This window comes from Felis catus, chromosome B1 (genome assembly GCF_018350175.1).
Source record: "Felis catus isolate Fca126 chromosome B1, F.catus_Fca126_mat1.0, whole genome shotgun sequence".
In the NCBI taxonomy this organism is placed as follows: Eukaryota; Metazoa; Chordata; class Mammalia; order Carnivora; family Felidae; genus Felis; species Felis catus.
The window spans coordinates 161,618,449-161,633,377 of record NC_058371.1 but is presented as its reverse complement, the minus strand read 5'-3'; positions in this window follow the sequence as shown (position 1 = coordinate 161,633,377).

Below are 14,929 nucleotides of genomic sequence, written 5' to 3'. Positions count from 1 at the left end.
AAACTTAAAAAAGACGTTACAAGTATCCAATAACTTTGGCATTCTGAGATGACTTTTTGTTTTTCAACGTTTATTGATTTTTGAGAGACAGAGACAGAGTGCAAGCAGGGGAGGGGCAGAGAGAGAGGGAGGTACAGAATCCAAAGAAGGCTCCAGGCTCCGAGCTGTCAGCACAGAGCCCAACGCAGGGCTTGAACTCACCAACTGTGAGATCATGACCTGAGCCGAAGTCGGCGCTCAACCGACTGAGCCAGCCAGGTGCCCCTAGATGACTTCTGCTAATATTTTGATGTATTCCCTTGCAATTTACTTTTCTGTACATTTTCACTCCTATATGTTCACGCTCACCTTAAAGAGGCAAATGAAATTTTAAAAAAATGACACTTAGTGAGAATGGCATTTTACTTCTGTGGTTTTTCTTCCAAAAAACGTAACCCGAATCTAATCATAAATAAAACATCAGTGTTGTTTTTTGTTTTGGGCGGGGGGGGGGGGGCGGGGTTGAGGGACATCCTACAAAATATCTAACCAGTACTCCTCAAAACTTTGAAGTTCGTCAAAAAAAAAAAAAAAAAGGCGGGGACGGGGGGGGGGGGGATGTTTGAGAAACTGTCACAACCATGAGGACCCCCAGGAGACATGATGACTTGGTAATATGCAGAATAGAAAAAGGACATTAGGGGAAATCTGAGTGAAACATTAATTAGTTAATATATTAATATTAGTTCATTAATTTTGACAGACGTACCAAGAGATGTAAGATGTAAATAGTAGGGTACACCATGTGTGGGGAGGGTGGGAGCAAACGTATGGGAATCCTCTGTATTATTCTTACAATTTTTTTTTTTTTTGTAAATCTAACACTTCTAAAGTTAAGTTTATTTATTTATTTATTTATTTTTTCAACGTTTATTTATTTTTGGGACAGAGAGAGACAGAGCATGAACGGGGGAGGGGCAGAGAGAGAGGGAGACACAGAATCGGAAACAGGCTCCAGGCTCTGAGCCATCAGCCCAGAGCCCGACGTGGGGCTCGAACTCTCGGACTGCGAGATGGTGACCTGGCTGAAGTCGGACGCTTAACCGACTGCGTCACCCAGGCGCCCCTAAGTTTATTTTTAAGGTGGCACTTGAAATACTATACCTCAGGTACATTAGCTCCCTACCTAGGGGGAAACAAAAGGATTGCTTCTGGAAACATATCAAGTTTCGCAGAATTTGTCATCACGATTCGGTACCCCCACCGCCTCCCCCGCCCTCCTCCCCAGTTGCTGTTGAGTGAGGCAGGTAGAGAGAGCTCACTGTTTCTGGGGGAGGGAAACCCCGAGGAGTGTAATTAGCTCTCTATCAGATACAGCCTGAGGATTTATATGTTTTGTCATGTTTAGGTTTCAGCTTGGAGCTCAGTCAGGTTATTTTAAGATCCTTGGCCTTTACAGGAAAAGGGAAGCATGGAAAACACATCAATTTTTATAAAACCTCATGACTAACAAAAATGATTTACATGGAAGCAAGCAACTGGGCCCTGGAAGTCAGCAGTCCTGTTCAGAAAACTGCATGGAATTTCCTCGTTCTAAGAGCGTCTCTTAACATGGTCCGTGACAAGCGGGAGAGCTGCCCTCTCATTTCTTCCTCTGAGAAGGGCGGAAGGATAAAACATGGGAGCCGTTTTGCAACCAATCTACCACAACAGGATATAACAAATAATACATGTGTATTGAATCTATATATAACAGTTTTTAATATATGCTATTATATATATTATATTTAGAGAGAAATCTAACACATAATATGAGCTAACATATAACATGTATGCAGAATATATTTGCATATGGACGCACGTTATATGTTAGCTCATATTATGTGTTAGAGCTCTCTCTCTCTTTCAAGCATAAAACAAATATCCATAGAACAAGTGCCCTTGCACTCACCACCCAATTGAAGACGGAGAATAGTTCAGTATCTTTGAATTCTCCTCTGGATTTCTCTCTCATCACATCCCTCACCCTTTCCCTGGAGGTAACCCCTGTCCTGAATTTTTTTTTTAATGTTTATTTATTTATTTTGAGAGAGAGAGAGAGCGGGAGAGAGGCAGAGAGAGAGGGAGAGAGAGAATCGCAAGCAGGCTTCGTGCTGTCAGAGCAGAGCCTGACGTGAGACTTGATTCCACAAACCGTGAGATCATGACCTGAGCCAAAATCAAGGTTTGAAGGCTTAACTGACTGATCCACCCAGGCGCCTCTGATTTTTGTGTTTCTGATTCTCTTACTTTCTTTACAGTCATTACCTGGAAAAGCTGCATTTCTGAACAATGTGTATTTAGTTTTGCATATTTTAAAATTTATATTAATGGAATTAGATTGAATGCCTCTGTGGCTGGTTTTTTCCAGCCACCTGTAATGGGCCTTTTTAGTATATGATTATTTGCTACTTAAGTTTCTTCTGCTGCGAATTATCTTTGTATCACTTCTGTCTACTTTTCTATTGGGTTGCTTATCATTTTCTTATTAAATTTGAGAAATTTTAAAACATTTACATCCTGGATACCAATCCCTTGTTGGCTGTATGATGATGGCAAGTATTGGTCCTATTTCTTTTTTTTTTTTATTTTTTTTTTAACGTTTATTTATTTTTGAGACAGAGACAGAGCATGAACGGGGGAGGGGCAGAGAGAGAGGGAGACACAGAATCGGAAACAGGCTCCAGGCTCTGAGCCATCAGCCCAGAGCCCGATGCAGGGCTCGAACTCACGGACCGCGAGATCGTGAACTGGCTGAAGTCGGACGCTTAACTGACTGCGCCACCCAGGCGCCCCAATTTTTTTTTTTGAAAACATTTCTGTTTTCTGCTTTCCAGCGCTGCTATTGAGCAGTCAAAGCTCAGTCTAAACCTTCCTTTTCATATAATACATCTTTTTTGTCCTAAAGGCTCTTTGCTTTATTACTGTGATCTGTAGTTTCACGGTGATGCATCCAGCCTTGGGTTTCTTTGCTTGTGACTTGTTAGGCTTCCTGAATCTGAGTGCTTGTGTCTTTCATCAATGCTGGAGAATTCTTGGCTAACGTGTCTTTAATATTACATTTCCCCAAGTTTCTTTATTATCTTCCTCTGACATCTTATTAGGTGTACTTTTAGCCTCTGCGTCTACCTTGGAGGGATCTCAAACTGCTGTATAGTCTAGCAAAGAGCCTCTCTGTCTGCGTTCTGGGCAATTACTTCAGATCTATCCTTGGGTTCACTAATTGTCTTGTCACCTCTATCTAAGATGTCATATGATATGTCCACCGAGTCTCTAATTTTATTTAGTGTACTTTTTTTTTAGGAGTTTTATCTGGCTTCTCTTCATACTTGTCTGTTCATTAAAAGAAAACTTTTCTCATTTAAAAAGCTTCAGATATATCAAAGTAAAAAGAATAGAATATTCTTATGTTCCCATTAACTCGCTTCAATGCTGAGCAATTCATGGCTAATCGTATTTCCTCTATATCTCTACCTACTTCCTCTCCCCCTTCAGATAATTCTGAAGCAAACCCACGACATATCATTTTACCTGTAATAATTCAATATGTATTTATAATAGACGAGGACTCTCCAACAATACCATTTTTTACCCCCTTAACACCCACTGCTATTCCTCAATATCAAATACTCCTAGTCTTTTAAAATATACTTTGGGATGCCTGGGTGGCTCAATCAGTTAAGCATCCAACTTCAGCTCAGGTCACCATCTTGCAGTTCACGGTTGGAGCCCGGAGTCAGGCTGTGGGCTGACAGCTCGGAGCCTGGAGCCTGCTTCCGATTCTCTGTCTCCCTCTCTCTCTGCCCCTGCCCCGCTCACACTCTGTCGCTCTCTCTCAAAAGTCAATAAACATTAAAAAAAAAGTAATAAAAAAGGGGCGGCTGGGTGGCTCAGTCAGTTGAGCGTCCAACTTCAGCTCAGGTCATGATCTCTCAGTTTGTGAGTTCGAGCCCCGCATCGGGCTCTGTGCTGACAGCTCAGAGCCTGGAGCCTGTTTCTGATTCTGTGTCTCCCCCTCTCTCTGCCCTTCCACCGCTCATGCTCTGTCTGTCTCTCTCAAAAACTAAACAGACATTAAAAAAAATTTTTTTTTAAATAATAAAAAAAATACTTATGGTTCCTTGGTCATACTTTTAATATTTCCTTTGATTTCTATGAACACATTACTTTAATTTAAATTTCACATCAAACTTTTCCAATATGTATTCCTGGAGAGCAGATACTATTATTTGTTATTTCTGCTGACTCTTGCTTATGGTGGTTTTTGCGTTTGCGATTTTTTGTTTCCTTTTTTACTGTGAGCTTATGGTCATTGGAATTGGTCTGTGGGAATTCTCTGAGACTTGGATTAAGGTTCATTGCCCAGAGGTTAGTGATGGTGTATTCCAGGCACTTTGGGTCATTACTAACCCGTAATCATTCTCAGTTTGGATGGTTCGGGCCACCCAGGTAGTATGAATTTTGAGACTAAACCTATGTGATTAATAATTCTCAGAGGAGCCTTTGTTTTCCAGAGTCAAAGCTGACAGGGGTGAGAGTTCTTACTGTGTTCTTGCTGTGATTTAAAAAAAAATTTTTTTTAATGTTTATTTATTTCTGAGACAGAGAGAGACAGAGCATGAACGGGGGAGGGGCAGAGAAAGAGGGAGACACAGAATCTGAAGCAGGCTCCAGGCTCCGAGCTGTCAGCATAGACCCTGACGCGGGGCTTGAACTCACAAACTGAGATCATGACCTGAGCTGAAGCGACTGAGCCACCCAGACGCCCCTTGCTGTGATATTAATTTCATATTTCCAGTTTGTCCTCACTGAGGTTGGTGGCTTGTAGGACCTGTTCTATGCAAGGGTCCCGATTCGCCTTCCTAGCTTGCATAAACCACTGGCATTGTCTCCTGTCCCCAGTACATGCACATAATGTCCTGTTAAAACAGAAAGGTCCTTACAACCCTGTATTGGCAGATTCCCTGAAGGTAAGTTTTAGCTTTAATGCCCAACTACTGCTTTGGATCCATGCCTTTTTATCCTCGGAGCATTTCTTTCATTTTTAAAAACTCAGCTAAGGGGCGCCTGGGTGGTGCAGTCGGTTAAGCGTCCGACTTCAGCCAGGTCACGATCTCTCGGTCCGTGAGTTCGAGCCCCGCGTCAGGCTCTGGGCTGATGGCTCAGAGCCTGGAGCCTGTTTCCGATTCTGTGTCTCCCTCTCCCTTTGCCCCTCCCCCGTTCATGCTCTGTCTCTCTGTCCCAAAAATAAATAAACGTTGAAAAAAAAAATTTTAAAAACTCAGCTAAGCTTTTAAAACGATACTATGAACGGGGCGCCTGGGTGGCTCCGTCGGTTAAGCGTCCGACTTCGGCTCAGGTCACGATCTCGCGGTCCGTGAGTTCGAGCCCCGCGTGGGGCTCTGGGCTGATGGCTCAGAGCCTGGAGCCTGCTTCCGATTCTGTGTCTCCCTCTCTCTCTGCCCCTCCCCGTTCATGCTCTGTCTCTCTCTGTCTCAAAAATAAATAAAAAACATTAAAAAAAAAAAACCAAAAAAAACGATACTATGAAAACTTCATCTGGATTTTAAAGTGTCTCATCCTGGGACTCCTTAGGATACCACCGCATTTCCAGAAAGGGGCCTCCAAATTATGCTTTAAGTCTCTCTCCCACCCCTCGCCCCCATATTGCCCGCTAGTATTTGATCTCCTTCAAAGTATCTCCTACGATTCCTGAGACCTTCCCATTCAGGAGGCTGTGTGAGGCGCTCGTAGGTTCGGATCCTTTACACCCTGCGCTCTTCTGCTCTGTCTTCCTCATCTGACCGTCCCACTTCTGCTGCCAGTAACCCTCATGAGTTCCTCATTCTGCAGAGCAAGGCCATCTTTCACCGGTGACCACCATTGTCACTATGTTTTTGGTCTTGGTACGAGACACTGTTCTTCCTTCCCTTACTTTATCCCAAATAATTGGATTGGCCTTTGCCTTCAGTTCCCTCAAGCGTGAAAGTTATGGGACGGGGTTTTATAACATAGAGATGGACTTATACCTACCGCCCAGGGCCAGACCCATCCTCAGGACTTCTGGTTTACCTACCTCTCTGCATCTCTCTTAACCCTGTTGCCAGGTGGCGATGGCTGGTATACTTTCCAACGCTCAGGAAGGAGCTTGTGCTCGTGGATGGGGTTTGGAGTCCAGGCTGAAATTCACAGAGTCCTAGAGAGAGGAATTTTCCATTGTCTTCTTCCCAGGCCAAGCCCCATCTTCCCAGTCTCCATTTTCTTATCTAGAATGAGTACTGTCTCCTATGGTCATTGGAAGGAGGATTTTTTTTCCCCCAGATAAATCCCAGGGAGATAGAGCCTTACTTTACCCCTGCCCCTCCCCCTCCAAGACACCGCAATGCCAGCTTGACATTAGGTGTATTTTTCAGTATCTGATTTTTCAGTCTCCTATTAACACCGTCTACAGAGCTTTACCATTCCCTTTTACTTCGGAGTGCATTGAACCTCATCCATTTTTTGTCCGAAGCCCTGCAGAGAAAGACTTAGACAAGAAACACGCCGAAACTTCTCCAAAGATACATGATGTTAAAGAGGTACCAGGCAGTCTCAGGTTGTATGGAGAGTATCTGCTCTCTAAGGGGCCAACAGTCTGCAGAGATGGAGCATTCTTTAAAACATCTTCCAGGGACGCCTGGGTGGCGCAGTCGGTTAAGCGTCCGACTTCAGCCAGGTCACGATCTCGCGGTCCGTGAGTTCGAGCCCCGTGTCAGGCTCTGGGCTGATGGCTCGGAGCCTGGAGCCTGTTTCCGATTCTGTGTCTCCCTCTCTCTCTGCCCCTCCCCCGTTCATGCTCTGTCTCTCTCTGTCCCAAAAATAAATAAAACGTTGAAAAAAAAAATTTAAAACATCTTCCAAATTGGGGCATCTGGGTGGCTCAGTCGGTTAAGCATCTGACTTCTGCTCAGGTCAGGAACTTGTGGTTCGTCGGTTCAAGCCCTGTGTCGGGCTCTGTGCTGACAGCTCAGAGCCTGGAGCCTGCTTCGGATTCTGTGTCTCCCTCTCTCTCTGTTCCTTCCCTGCCCCTCTCAAAAAGAAAGATTAAAAAAATTTTTTTTAAACATCTTCCAAACGTACCAGACTAAACAGACTCCAATATCCACCCGGGTCCTCCTTTCCCCACTTATATAGTAAAAGATGCAACATTTTAAATTGCACTTTTTCTAACTACTCTGCTCCGATGTTTTTAAAATGAGAATCATTGTTTCATCTAGGGTACCTTCTTAGATATCTTTCTAAACATACCATGGAATGATGTCTTACTCTTAGTAGGTCCTTATTACATGTATGTTTCTGTTGCAAACTAGTATGAATTACTGTTAGTGTGGATAATTTGACTCTTACACCTCTCTTCCTTCTATGCCATGGAAATGGGGGCTTCGATGGGATATGAGGCACTTGAGACCTTTAAATCCATATTCTACCAAGTATTGTAGGACCCTGGCCAATGTATCTTCTTTAACTTCAGTCTCCTGGTAAAAAAAGTTGCTATATTAAAGAACTCAGCCAAGTGTCTCAATGTCTATTCACGCTCTCCTCTCTTTGCTCCTGCCACTCTTCAGCCTCAAAATTCTAGAGGCCACCTGGCTCTGGGGGTGGCCAGGTGAAGCGCGGTCCCAGGGCCCTCGTGCCCACACTTCTAAGTTCTACGGATCATAGGTAGTTGTACTGTAACATCCCCCATTCAGATACTCTACTTGGCTTCTCTGGCCCATCTGGACTTTTGTGGGTTCTTCCCTCCCAGACAAGAAAGGGATCAGAGAAGGCTAAGCCCTATAAATCAGTAGTTTTCAAACTGTTGCTTTTGACTCATGAAGGAATTCTGAAATTAATTTAGTGGACAATGAGCAACTTGAAAAATTAAATAGCATAATGGAAAGAAATGTGCACAGTAAGAAGTAGCATTTTGCGAAGCTTTTGTATGAAAGGAGTCATGCTGCGTGCACAATGTATTTCTTATCGTGGGTTGCAGTCAAAAAAGCTTGAGAAACACTGCTTTGAAGGGTTTGGATACAGGCAAAATTCATTTTTAATTCTACCAAAATAAAGTCACACGGATGAATATTCCCAGATAAACAAGAACAGCGTGTCCTACGTGGTAGACTGGTTGCTTTATTGGCCCCAATTCTTTTTTTTTTTTTTTAATTTTTTTTTCAACGTTTATTTATTTTTGGGACAGAGAGAGACAGAGCATGAACGGGGGAGAGGCAGAGAGAGAGGGAGACACAGAATTGGAAACAGGCTCCAGGCTCTGAGCCATCCGCCCAGAGCCTGACGTGGGGCTCGAACTCCCGGACCGCGAGATGGTGACCTGGCTGAAGTCGGACGCTTAACCGACTGCGCCACCCAGGTGCCCCTATTGGCCCCAATTCTTTACACATCCTTGTTATGAGTCTACATTCTTGTTATGCCTGTCCGTGTTGACCCTGCAGGCAGTCATGTGACTTGATTTGGCCAATGAGAGGCAAGCAGACAGGTGGACAAGGCTTGCTCTGGCTCTTACCCTTTCTATTGCTTCAGGAACGTGTCCATGTCCAACATAGCCTGTTGGAGGAAAAGAATCACGTGGAGCAGGGTGGCATTCTCCCAGTCTCCCAGCCAAGGCCATCCTAGACCTGGTGACAGCCAGCCTACTACCACAACTGAGAAGACCAGAAGAACTGCTTAGCCAAAACCAGCCCAAATTGGAGCCAACATGCCTATTCATGAGTGTGTATATATATTAATGCAATAGGGGCTTTGTAGTTGTTATGGAACATTGTGATAATAGAAAATCGATATATCACCTGTTAGGGAATTTCGATCATTAATAATGCTCAATATAATAATCATCATTACAATAAAATACGCACCAGATTTTCAAAGACCATCTCATGTGGCAATTTCAAGAGACACTTTGCATCTTCATGGTTTACGTTGTACTGGGTGCCACAAAAGGGCTTTTACTCAAGAAAGGGTTTCTTTAACTGCTTTAATAGAAGATGAGAAGGCAGACGTATTTCTGCCCAAGGTTACTCAACTAGGTCCTGTTACCAAGAGAGTAGGGATTAGCCACTCAAGATCTCTTCTCTCAGAACTACGCACAGGTTGCTGGCCTCTCCCATTTTCCAAAATAAAAACCCTGGTGCCTGCCCATTCTTCGGGACCTACTCCATTTTCATAAAAGGTCCTGTGGGACGTCAGTTTGAATAATTAGAATTGACATTTTGCTTGCAAGCAAAATAGAGGCTCTTCCGCAGGAAACCACAATGACATGAGTATCTTCCAAGTGCATATTGTCCTCCAAATAACCCGATTTGTTTTCCCTAAATTTGCATTTTCATCTGATCATTAAAGATGAGTTTGTCTTTGTAACAGGAAACCTGTGATTCTCTTGACGAGTCTAGTTTGTCCTGTTGGTTATCTATCGCAGCAAGATCCGGCGCCATTTACTCACTGAACATCCCGTTTCCAGGAACTATCAGTTATTTAACAAAAAAGACTGCCCCTGAGAAAGAGTGCTTACCCCAGTCATCAGTGAGGGAACAGGGAGTGACAAAGTAGCAGTGAGGGTTGGAGGTTCTTTCACAGAGCCTGTATCAATAGGTTAAGAAAATATCCATCATCCAGGTTAAAGAATTGTGTGTATGGATATTGAGAAGGAGAAAATGGAACATAGGGCAAAGTCCTTGAAAGCCACCCCTTGGTGGGGCGCCTGGGTGGCTCAGTCAGTCAGGCATCCGATCCTTGGTTTCGGCTCAGGTCATGATCTTGCGGTTTCACGAGTCCGAGCCCCGTGTCTGGCCAGCTCCGTGCTGACAGTGCAGAACCAGCTTAGGATTCTCTCTCTCTCCCTCTCTCTGCCCCTCCCCGACTCGCGCTGTCTCTGTCTCTCACAAAAGAAATAAGTACACTTGAAAAAATTTTAAAAAATACAAATAATAAAATAAAAGTAATTTAAAAAGCCACCCCTGGGCACCGACAAACTTCATCAGTTAGTTAGACACATCTAATAATTTTGAATTAAAAACAACCCCAAAGGGGCGCCTGGGTGGCTCAGTCGGTTGAGTGGCCGACTTCAGCTCAGGTCATGATCTCACGGTCCGTGAGTTCGAGCCCCGCGTCGGGCTCTGTGCTGACAGCTCAGAGCCTGGAGCCTGTTTCGGATTCTGTGTCTCCCTCTCTCTGACCCTCCCCTGTTCATGCTCTGTCTCTCCCTGTCTCAAAAATAAATAAAAAACATTAAGAAAAAAAAAATTAAAAAAAAAAAAACAACCCAAATACCCTGTATCCTATTGCTAACAGAGTTACTGAGCAGCAATTTCACATACGTCTCAAATATGCTTATCCTGCAATGCTCTGAAAGAAGACAAATTTATCTGGAGCAACTTCTATGTGCTGGGCAGTATACTGGGTACGGGCAAGTCATAGACAAGTAAGACCCAATCCCTGGCATCGAGAAGAATCTATTCTGCAACAGTGTGATGAGGTCATCTCTGACGCCAGAGAAGGGTTCAGTATTTCTGGTCTTTGCTGACTTAATTTCGGTAGCTCAATGGGGCTTTACCCAGGGCTCACCATTTCGCTCTTGATAGGTTGGTCGTCCTTTGTGTCTTCTGATGCTTTGAGTTGGTTGGGGTTTGCATTTGGCACGCAGGTAGGTATCCCATAAAAATATCCATCAAATGAATACAGAAACAATCCTAGTTTTTCAGTGCCTCGGAACGAGTGGTCAGTTGGTTTGGCAGAATCCACAGGATTTTGTTTGTATGCGTGAACATCAAGATACTTACTCGAATCTAATAAACATTTTTAGAACGTAAATACTTTTTCAGCTAAAGATCTTAGGTTGACTTAAATCAAAATTGGACTTACATTTCCTCTAGTGCTTACAACTTGGTTTGAAGCTTAAATACTGGGGTTCAAAGAATTTCAGCTTTTAATGAAAATCCTTCGGATGCCATCAAACTAGTAGATTAAGTGTGCTGACTCCAATCGTCTGGCTCACAAAATGTGCCTGCAACTCTATGTTAATGAATGTTTACATAAGTCCTCTTTTGAGAAATAGTTAATAGGTAAGTTTAAGATAATCTATTTTAGTTAGAAAACACAAAACATTTCTGAATGCATTTAAAATAAAATTTGTTCTATTAAAAGTCTTTTTCATTAACCTTGAGATCATGTAAATTATAAAGAAATTAAATTGCTTCATAAGTAGTTTTGCCCAGGGGCACCTGGGTGGCTCAGTCAGTTAAATGTCTGACTTCCTCTCAGGTCAGGAGCTCACGAGTTCGTGAGTTTGAGCCCCGCATTGGGCTCTGTGCCGACAGCGTGGATTTTCCTTCAGATTCTGTCTCCTCTCTCTTCCCCTCCCTGGCTTCCTCTCTCTCTCTCCAAGAATAAAATAAAAGCATGAAAAAAAATAGTTTTGACCTCCTGGTGTACTTAAGTGTTTCTTTTTTTCTTTCATATGTTAGTTATCACATGTGTTTGTGTGTTACGAATTTATGATTTTTATGAAATAAGTTGAATGCTTACGGCAAGAGAGCTCACTATTTAGTGATACACAGTACGATCACAGAAAGATACAGGTATGCATCATTCACATTTTTATTTAGGGTTAGGTTCTTCTTACTCTAAGTGACTGTCATCTATTCAACCTAAAACACTTCATAAAGGCTTTAAAAATAATCTGTGTTAATATCTCCTGAAGATAGATATAATTCATCATCATGTATTCTAAGACTGTCTTCTACTTTTGGGAAAACCAATGGGTTGGGTGATCATGCCAACTAATATAATTACAGTGTTGTAGAACTAGAAAGAACCCAATGTAATCCCGGTTCTTTATTCTACACCGGCAATAAATTGGCTCACAAAGGTTAAGTGATTTGCTCACCTTTCTAACCTAATATACAAAGATAATTTCAGAATTGTTGAACCTGGGGATGCACCTGGAGTAACATACATTATTATCCCCGGTGAGTCTTTTCCCAACCACCTGGCTTCTTCACAGAGTAAAACACAAGGGCAGAATATCAAGCTGCCTGCAGGGGCTATGGGTGGGTGGTGTGGCTGATGAGAACCTATGGTGTGCTTTCCATCACTCCTGTCATATACATGATCCTCAGATCTCACACCAGAAACCAAACCAGTGGGAAGCAGATGACTAGAAAGGAATAATGAACAAGTGCTGATATCATGCTTACAAATATGGACTTCGTGCTAGGGACTCGATGTGACCATTTTTAAAATTCGTACGTTGAATCCTAACCTCCAAAGTGATGGTATTTGGAGGCAGGGCCCTTGAGAGGTTATTAGGTCTTGAGGGTGGAGCCCTCACTAATGAGATTAGTGTTCTTTTTTTTTTTTTTTTTAAAGAGAATTTTTTTATTTATTTTTGGGACAGAGAGAGACAGAGCATGAACGGGGGAGGGGCAGAGAGAGAGGGAGACACAGAATCGGAAGCAGGCTCCAGGCTCCGAGCCATCAGCCCAGAGCCCGACGCGGAGCTCGAACCCACGGACCGCGAGATCGTGACCTGGCTGAAGTCGGACGCTTAACCGACTGCGCCACCCAGGCGCCCCAATGAGATTAGTGTTCTTATAAAAGAGACCCCAAAGAGCTCCCTCCCACTTTCTGCCCTGTGAGGACACCATGAGAACAGGCCATCTACAAACCAGGAAGTAGGCTCTTACCAGATACCAATCTGCTGGCACCTGATCCTGGACTTCTGAATTTTGATCTTAGTCTCCAGAACCGTGAGAAATAAATGTTTGTTGCTTAAGCCATCCAATCTATGGTGTTTTGTAACAGCAGCCCAGATGGACTGAGATACTCAGGAGTCCAACTTTTTGCTAGAAGCAACAGGTGACCATTTCTCAAAGTCAGAAGATTTCACGACCACGTTCCATCCAAGACCAGGTATACAGAAAGATGAAGTCAAGTCGAAGGCCCTTGGGTGTCATTACTGAGACGTTGAAGCATGGTTATGATGCTTCAGTTATGATAACGTGGCAAAATCTGCCTTTTAAGAGGTTGGCAACTAGGAAAAACTTCTTGAAGAGGAAATTCCCTATCGAAAATTACCAGTGTGCAGGTGACTAGTTGAATTTTTTTTCCTGGTTTTGAGGAAGTAGTGGGGGGTGGTGGAAAGGATCTAGGCTTTATAGGGAAACAACCTTGAATTTGAACCTTACCTCCACTGCATGGTAGTTGTGTGGCTCATCTGTAAAATGGGGGCAATAATACTGCTCTTACAACATGATTTTAAGAATTAGGGGCGCCTGGGTGGCTCGGTTAGTTAAGCGTCTGACTTCGGCTGAGGTCATGATCTTGCAGTCTGTGGGTTCGAGCCCCGCGTCGGGCTCTGTGCCGACAGCTCAGGGCCTGGAGCCTGCTTCGGATTCTGTGTCTCCCTCTCTCTCTCTGCCCCTCCCCTGCTCATGCTCTGTCTGTCTTGCTCTCAAAAATAAATAAAACATTTTTAAAAATTAAAAAAAAAAAACAAAAGAATTAGATGCCAGTACATACAAGATCTTTAATAGGTGCTCGATGAATGGTAGTCATTATTAATTTTCCCCCATCCCTGTGAAGGAGGACAATAATGGTATAATGGTTTCTATTCCTCATTAAATACTAGGCAATAACTTTATAAGTTCCTATTTCAGATCTTCACAACAACGCCAGGTATTATTGTTACTGTTTTTCATAAAAAGGAAACAGACTCAGTAAGGTTAAGTAACATATCAAGGTCGCTTGGAAAGTAAGGTGCAGAGACAGGGCTCACACCCAGGACTGTCCGTCTAGCTTTTTTACTACTGTCCTGTGCTCTCTCTCTACATCCTTTGGAATCAGGAGGCTGATTCCACTCCATAAATGCTCCTTCTTCCTGTGTCTATTTAGGCTGAATGATTAATGAAGATGATTAAAAACCTCAGAACGAACGCTTGAAAATGCGTGCAAGAGGGAAAAACCCCAAATTTCTGCAGTTTGAGTTGAGACCCTCGGGAACCAAGGTGAAACTAGCAGGCAGCAAGACAGATGTTTGACTTTGAGCTTAAACAGTGGAATTTTTAGTGCTCTGTGTTTGTTTTAGAACATAGTTTATAGTGGTTGCTGTTGAAATGATGGGAAGATAGAAATCTCTTTTAGCATTTGGAAGTGCTTTTTTTTTTTTTTTTTTGCTTTTTCTTTTTCATTTTCATCTGAGTGGCAGTGTTACGACTGGCTTCAGAAGATGAAGGTTTTAAGACCTTTATGCTAACTTCCGATGTTAGCTGATTTCCTTTAGCTCTGCTGTAGTGATATTCAGATAAACACAATTTTACTCCATGCCTTCCATTAACACGGTCAAAAGATTAAAACACACAAGGCCACGTTCCTTTCTCTCTGGCAAAGCATTTAGCTGGGATTACACTTACCTTCTTGGGGTTTTCTTGCTTCTTGTAGATTGTCCTGATTTCCCTGGTTCCTGATGTCGTGTGGCTCTGTTTCCTGGACTTGTAGCTGGAAGTGTGGTTGAAGGGCAGCCTGAAGGCTTTTCTTCTGTGCCAGGCTGAGGTGCTGAAACTCAGGAGACTGGCCTGATAGCCAAAATGCTTCTGGCCCGATTTGTAGAACAGAATGACGATTTGTTACTTTATTGATTTGTCCTTTTTTCGATATTACTATATCTGGAAAGGCAAATGACAGTCGGTTAATCCATCAGCGAGTATTTCAGGGACGTTGAAAGAGTATCTACTCTACTATGGACACTATGGGCAGTTACAAGAAGTGTAATATACTGGAGTGAGTAAGAGTTCCTGGAGAAAAAAGCTCAAGTCTGATAATGATGATTATGGGAAGGGGGGGGGGGGAGCGGTGGTAATTATCAATTACCGAGCATCTT